We start from the raw sequence: 6858 nt of genomic DNA, 5'->3' as shown, positions 1-6858 counted from the left end.
GAGTTGTGGGGCTTGGGTGGGTATTTTCGTGAAAATGTTTTTTCTACCAACCAAACGAACATGAGAAAATAAGTAAGAAATTCACTTATTTTTCGCTACCCAAACGAACATGAAAAAATAAGTAGAAATTCACTTATTTTCCAAGAACACATTTTCTAGGAAAACATTTTCCTTCATACCGAACTCACCCTATATCTACAAGTAAGCTCTTTTTTTTTTTTTTTTTGAAGGGCGAAATTAATACTAGTACGTTTTAATATAAATACTACAACTACATCATTTTGGAACAAACACTAAAATTTGTGAGAAGAGATATTCCACAAACCAATTAAATAGAACATCCTAAAGTACAATAGAATCGAAAAAAACGTCACAAAAGTATAAACCCTTAGCGGGTAAATTAAACTACGTACTGATCAAAACCATATATAATATTAATCACTAAATCATGAGTTGCTTTTGGACTTCTCTTTCAGATAGATCATCGGGTCATTTGCACCAATTTGCTGTATTTTTCCAAGCAGGCAATTTTATCTCTGTCTGACGACGAATGCCGCAGCTTGTTCAAGCACTGCAAAGGAGAAACATTAGTTGATAATTAGATGAAGAGTATAGAATTAAACTCAAGCCTATATTGAAATGGCAACATGTCATCAATTTTTCTCGTTGAAGTAATTATGTCCAAATACCCTATTCATACAAAATCCACGGTCCTAGTTAATAGAGAATATATATAATTTGTTTAATAAATAGAATAGTACCAATATTTCATCAATAAGCACCCGAAATAGTAGAAATAGGTCCGTGTTCAGCTTGTACTTAAGAATATGTTTTTGTTCAACATCTTTTTCTTTTCCTAGAAGTAGGGAGGGGGCATACCCTGATTAAGAAGCAAGAAAGGAGGAGTTTCTTGCCAGAACCTGATTAATTTCGATTTCTTGTTATCGTGAAAGCATGCGAAAAAGTAGTGGTCTAATTTTTCTCATATTAAGATAATACTCTTTTCGTCTCAATTTGTGTGATATAGTTTGACTAGGCACGTAGTTTTAAAAAAATGAAACTTTTGAAACTTGTGGTCTAAAACAAGTCATAGATATTTGTGTGGCCGTAAATCATTTAAAGGAAAAGTTTTCAGTTAAGTTGTTTCTAAATGTATAAGTGTATCATTCTTTTTAGGATATACTAAAAAGAAAAGTTTATCACATAAATTGGGACAGAGAAGTAGAATTTAAAATCTTGAACTTACTCCAAAGGCGGATCCCAGAAGAAGAGTGGAGCCAATATCGGATGGGGAAGGGCCAGCAGCTGCAGTTACTGGAGCCAAAAGTTCATAGGTTAATTACAATCAAAGTAATTAAAATTTCCAAGTGTCTGTGCAATAGATGAGATATATAGATACCTGATCCGTTGCAAAATTTCTTCATAATCTTAGTATAGGAGTCACATCGTTTCTCATGCCACGACTCTTTGCACTGAATGGAATAAGGACCCAATTATTAAAAAATATTCTAACCAAAGAATTTACGAGTTGATTTCTAATTTGGTCATTCAACTAATAGTGTTTCAACAAAAAAAGTGACTTTCTGAGATAATAACTAATAGTTGAAGAAATCAACCCAAATAATTTACTGAAGTAAAAAAGAAGTTAACATACATACATCAGTGAATAAGTCTATCAGTTCCCCACATGACAGATTACGACTCGTGGCTTTAGGAGTAGTTGCAGAAGTAGTTTGAGAATTTCTTGATGTATCATCAGCTTTACTGGCAGGTGCAACGGTGTGCTGGAGTTTCAATTGTTCGCTTAACTTGGGAGGCACATTAATATTAATAGCAGGTATAATAACTTGAGTAACTTTCTCCTTCTTATTTTCATCAGTTTTAGCAGTTCGTCCAGGAAATAGAGCACCAATGGTCTTGAAAGCTATTGCAGAAGCTGCTCCAAATGTCAAACCTAATAACAAAAAACAAATTTATCTGTAGAAGATATCTCTTACTAAATCATTTACACTCAGTTTGGATGGTTGTTAACAATTGCATTGTAGTGTGCTGTTAGTTTAAATGCAATGTTTGTTTTGATTGTTACTTAAATTTTATTGTACACTATCGTTAAATCCATGTTATGTAAGGATGAAATGTATGTAAGGATGAAATGTCAATTTTTGTAACGACCGATTTGGTGTGATCGCGTTGTTACCTTATTTCCCTCCTCATTTTGTCTTTACTTATTATCTAATAATCTTATTTTATCCTTTACCCTACTTTGCTTATAGGTTTATCCGATATAATCTATCAAAACGCTATATGCATCAACACAACACAATACAATATAATACGATGCATTATGAAACAATACATAATAAACATCCAAACAAAGTGTATGTAGAAGATCTTACTAGTTACATATTTATTTTTGGTCGTCCATGTCAATTATTAAAGTAACATAATAAGCTTCTATCTCTATTAATTGGCCCAGCATAAATAAAAGAAAGCTACGAAAGAAAGAAAGAAAAACATATTCTTTTCATGTTTTCTACTAGATCTCTCTTTATCTAGAGTAAAGGTGGACTATTTGTTTGTTTTTTACAAGATGGTGCAACAACAAAAAGATTAAAAATGATTAAAATTGTCTCTAAATATTTTTATTAAACATATAGGGCTTTAAATAGCCAACTTAACAACATAAAATCTAACGAGAATAATTTCAAAGGTCTAAAGTATCTCAACAACCTAATTTTTTTTTTTAAAAAAAAAATTAAATCCAAATAAAGTAAACTCATCCTATAACTAAGCTACTTATTATTCTAGTAAATTAAAATTAACATAAGCAATTTTCAACCCTCTTTCTTGATTTGAGGCGACTCTTTTCTTTATCACTCCAATTTTATCGAGGGTGTTTGTTAAAGGAAGAAGGATAGTTTTTTGGGCATACATTTAGAGGAATATTGACTTTCTTCACTATTAAAAAATCACTATTTTCCCACTGAATTTTCCATTAAAAAATATTCAGTGGTTATTTCCCACATAATATTGGTGGGAAAAACCTAAATACTGGTGTTTTCACAGGGAAAAATTACGAAGTTTACCAACGTTTCAATGAGAATTTGTTTCCCACCATGCGTTTTCCCAGTGAGATTGTTTGGTGGGAAAATCATGTTTTATAGCACAAATTTCCCACTGAATGCTGGTGGGAAAAACCGTTGCTTCTAGTAGCGCTTGTACTCAGAGTCAGAAGATTGTCTAGTGTGAAGAGATAAATCTTATAATTGAGGAATTAAAAGTACAAAAACTCTCAAGATATTATGTATTTAAAAGACAGGTCATTAATATTATCACAACATAACTCTTTTCTACATACCCCACAAAATACCATCGAGTTGATGATCTTCAGAATTTTGATTGTCATCTGCGTAAAATTAGTGCAAACAATGTTAGAGCCAAAACTAAATATTAAACAACGAACATAATAACTTAAAGAGAAGATCAGAAGAATACATAAAAACAGGAGAAAATTGAATAACATAATCAAATATATAGTTAAAGAAAATGCTAACCAGCCATGGTTATTAGAAGCCTTCTCAAAATTACACTTAATTAATGATTCTTTTAATTGGCATAAGTTATATATATAAGATGAGTAGAGTATGCTCCAAGTTATTTTATTGGAGTAGCCTTCAAGATATATGGAACTTCAAACTTATTAGGAGTCCCGCGTTATTAGTGCAAGAAAGGCAAAAGTATATTCTAACGCCTATAGAAATAATATTATGGGAATCGTTTTAATCACTGGCAAAAAATAATAAAAGATGGTATCTACCGATTAATCTTATATTATCTTTTTAGTAAGATTTTTTTTTTTGAATTTCAATTTATCTTTTAATTGAGTAAACAACGTTTGCTATAGGTTCATTACTAACTTTGCCTTAAATATATGTAACATTGCCTAATTGATAAAATGGTAAAAATAGCCAAAAGTCACAAGTTGATCACGCTTAACTAATGACTTTTCAGCATATAATTATTTTTAGTTTGATCAAGATTTTTATTATTTTATTCCAGCCATAAATTGATCACACCTAACTAATGATTTTTCAGTGTATATTTTTAGTTTGACAAGGATTTTTACTATTTTATCCCAATCAGTCATAATTAAGTTGATCACGCCTAACTAATGGATTTTCAGTTCAAAAGTGAAGTAAAAACGTATGAAAATGTGACTCCCAGTTCGATTGGGATCGTGTCTCAATACCCACAACACTCCTAATATGATACTACTTCCTTATAAGATTAAACTCCTCATTAAGAATTAAGATCGATTATAAAAGATCTAGACGCTACTAAGTCAAAAGTGAAGTAAAAAAACCTAAAAATGTGACTCATAATTCAAATGAGATTATGCATCAACGCCTTCTAAAAATCAACACTTCAATTGTTAATCATCAAAATCAGATCTGAACAAACACCATCAAATTCATTTAATGTGGCAGATTACATAATGTTACATTATAGCATTATGGACGTGCAGTGTTGGGTTTTAACAAGATAATCCATCGAGCCGAAAGCTGAATTTTCTCCAGTTGTGTGTCTAGTTTTGACTTGACATGAAATTTTAAAAAGTAAAAAAAAACTTTTGAATCTTGTGGTTGCTAACTAAAGATAGGTAGAATGTACCAAAATGTCCTGTAATCTTGTGATCTTAAACATGTCATGTGCTAAGTTGACTTAAATGTGTCATGTGCAAAATCAAGACAAAATTTATCACTTAGTTCCTAATTTACCCTTTTTATTAACTACTCCACCCATTCACTTTTACTTGTACAATACTGGCTTTCCACCCCCCCCCCCCTCTAAAAATTAATAAATGAAGTATATATTTTATCATATTATCCATATTAATTGATATAGTCTTAATAGACTTGGAAACGATTTAGAAATAAGTAACTAATGTTAGTGGTAAAACAAGAAAAAAAAGTGTGTCTTTTTCTTGATATGTTAAAGTGGACAAGTAAAGGTCAACAAAAGGAGTATAAGCATTTTCCAAAACATTGACTTTATATATTCAAAGGGTGATTTAATAAATCTGTCATTTTATTTATTACTCCTTAAGGGTGTGCCAAGTAAATACTAAACAATTTAAAATGGATGGAGGGAGTAAAAAAAAATTCGGTTTAAAAAGAAATCAAGATTTTCTACTCCCTCTGTCTTAAATTATTTGTCGCCTTTTTTGTTTAAACGCCCCTTAACAAATATTATTTAGGAGGTGTATTTGATTAACTTCCCCTTATTTATGTCTAAATTATAATCTCTCTTCATTAAATGTTTAATCTATTTATGTGTCAATCTCCATTAATGACAAAATTCAACTAAGAATAAAATGAAGAAAAATTAATTAATTGTGTGTTGAACTTTTAAAACGACATATAATTTGAGATGACTAGTTTTACTAATCAAAACAAATACTCCCTCCGTTCATTTTTACTTGTCCACTATTCCCCTTATAGATTTTCATTTTCACTTGTCAATTTTCACAAATCAAGGTAAGACAAAAAAAATTTCTGTTTTACCCTTAACATTTATTATTCATTTTAAATCATTTTTCCAACTCCAATACAATTATACACCATTAATAGGGGTATTGTGGTAAAATGCCTATCTTAATAATTGTTTCTTAAACAGCATCAAAATTCAAAACGTGATTAGTAAAAGTAAACCAGGGAGTAATTTGAGGAGGAGGGAGTACAACATAAACGTGGCGCCGGTCAGTTTTACTTCTCTTGGGCTCCCTTTTGGGATTTGAACTGCACCATTAATGTTACACAGTCCACTAAATTGAAAAAGCTGCCTTTGCTGTCAGTAAATCCACTTAATAAGTTTTATTGTAATTCCATGAATTGAAGTTTCATCTTTCAATTATATCAATCACACAAAACAGAGTTAAAGAAAAGAAGTATACATTAATTGTACACTGTAGGTGTAACAGCATTTTCTTGATTGTCATGAAAATCCCTCCAAAGAAACCTCATTTTTTCAAGCCCATTCAACCAGGTTTCAAGAATGGTCTTGTGAGTAATCCTTTTAGTCAATTTTATCGTCTACTATTCTCTGTCTCAATTTATCTGATATTTTTCTTGTGAGAGTCAATTTGACTAAACTTTGAAGCCAAATTGAACTAGATTAACTCAATATTTTAATATTAAAATTTAGTCCATCCATCCCAATTTAAGTGTCTTGGTTTGACTAGGTATGAAATTTAAGAAATAAAGAGAGAGGATATATGTAATGCACTAATATATCTTTTGAATCTTGTGGTTATAAACTAATTATGTATGACGTTTAAATTGTCAACTTATTAAATATAGAAAGAGACACTCTTGGGATGGAAGGGGTATATACTTAAAAACTATGCAACTTTTCTTATATTAATTTGGTGAAAAATACACTTTAAAATGTTAATCAAAATTCATGAAATTTGAATCTCGGAAAGCGAAAAATATCATATAAATGTGACGGAGGGAGTATATGTTTTATGTGTGATATAGGATGGAAGAATTTGGTCCCAGAAAAAAAGCATAATTGGGTAGATATATAGTTACTACAATTGCATGTCCTAAAAAGAAACCAGCATAGTGATTTGGGAAAAGGCTATTTCTAAGTTTATGTTGTACTGCAGAAAATTCCTGTAGGTTTCTTGAAGTATCTGAAGGGACATAATCAGCATGAGCATGCAATACTAAAAAGTGATGGTAAAAAGTGGCAGGTGAAACTGAATGACCAGCTATTAGAAGAGGGCTGGGGAAAATTTGTTGAGGAGAATGATTGCAATTGGGAGATTTGTTGATTTTCAGACATGAAGGAAAC

The 6858-nt window shown here is 30.8% G+C and overlaps 1 long non-coding RNA gene across 1 annotated transcript; it reads right to left on the bottom strand.

Annotated features, from left to right (window-relative positions):
- Positions 1-234: 234 nt before the first annotated feature.
- LOC132030566 (uncharacterized) lies at positions 235-3478 on the bottom strand. The gene is made up of 5 exons (XR_009408065.1): positions 3359-3478; positions 1659-1954; positions 1400-1472; positions 1247-1314; positions 235-571 (listed from the first exon to the last, which is right to left on the bottom strand). It is a non-coding gene; the product is annotated as an uncharacterized LOC132030566 (long non-coding RNA).
- Positions 3479-6858: the final 3380 nt, after the last annotated feature.

The sequence above is a fragment of the Lycium ferocissimum genome, chromosome 1 (assembly GCF_029784015.1).
Source record: "Lycium ferocissimum isolate CSIRO_LF1 chromosome 1, AGI_CSIRO_Lferr_CH_V1, whole genome shotgun sequence".
Lineage (NCBI taxonomy): Eukaryota > Viridiplantae > Streptophyta > Magnoliopsida > Solanales > Solanaceae > Lycium > Lycium ferocissimum.
Note: the sequence above shows the minus strand (reverse complement) of the source record. Positions and strands in the feature narration are given on the sequence as shown.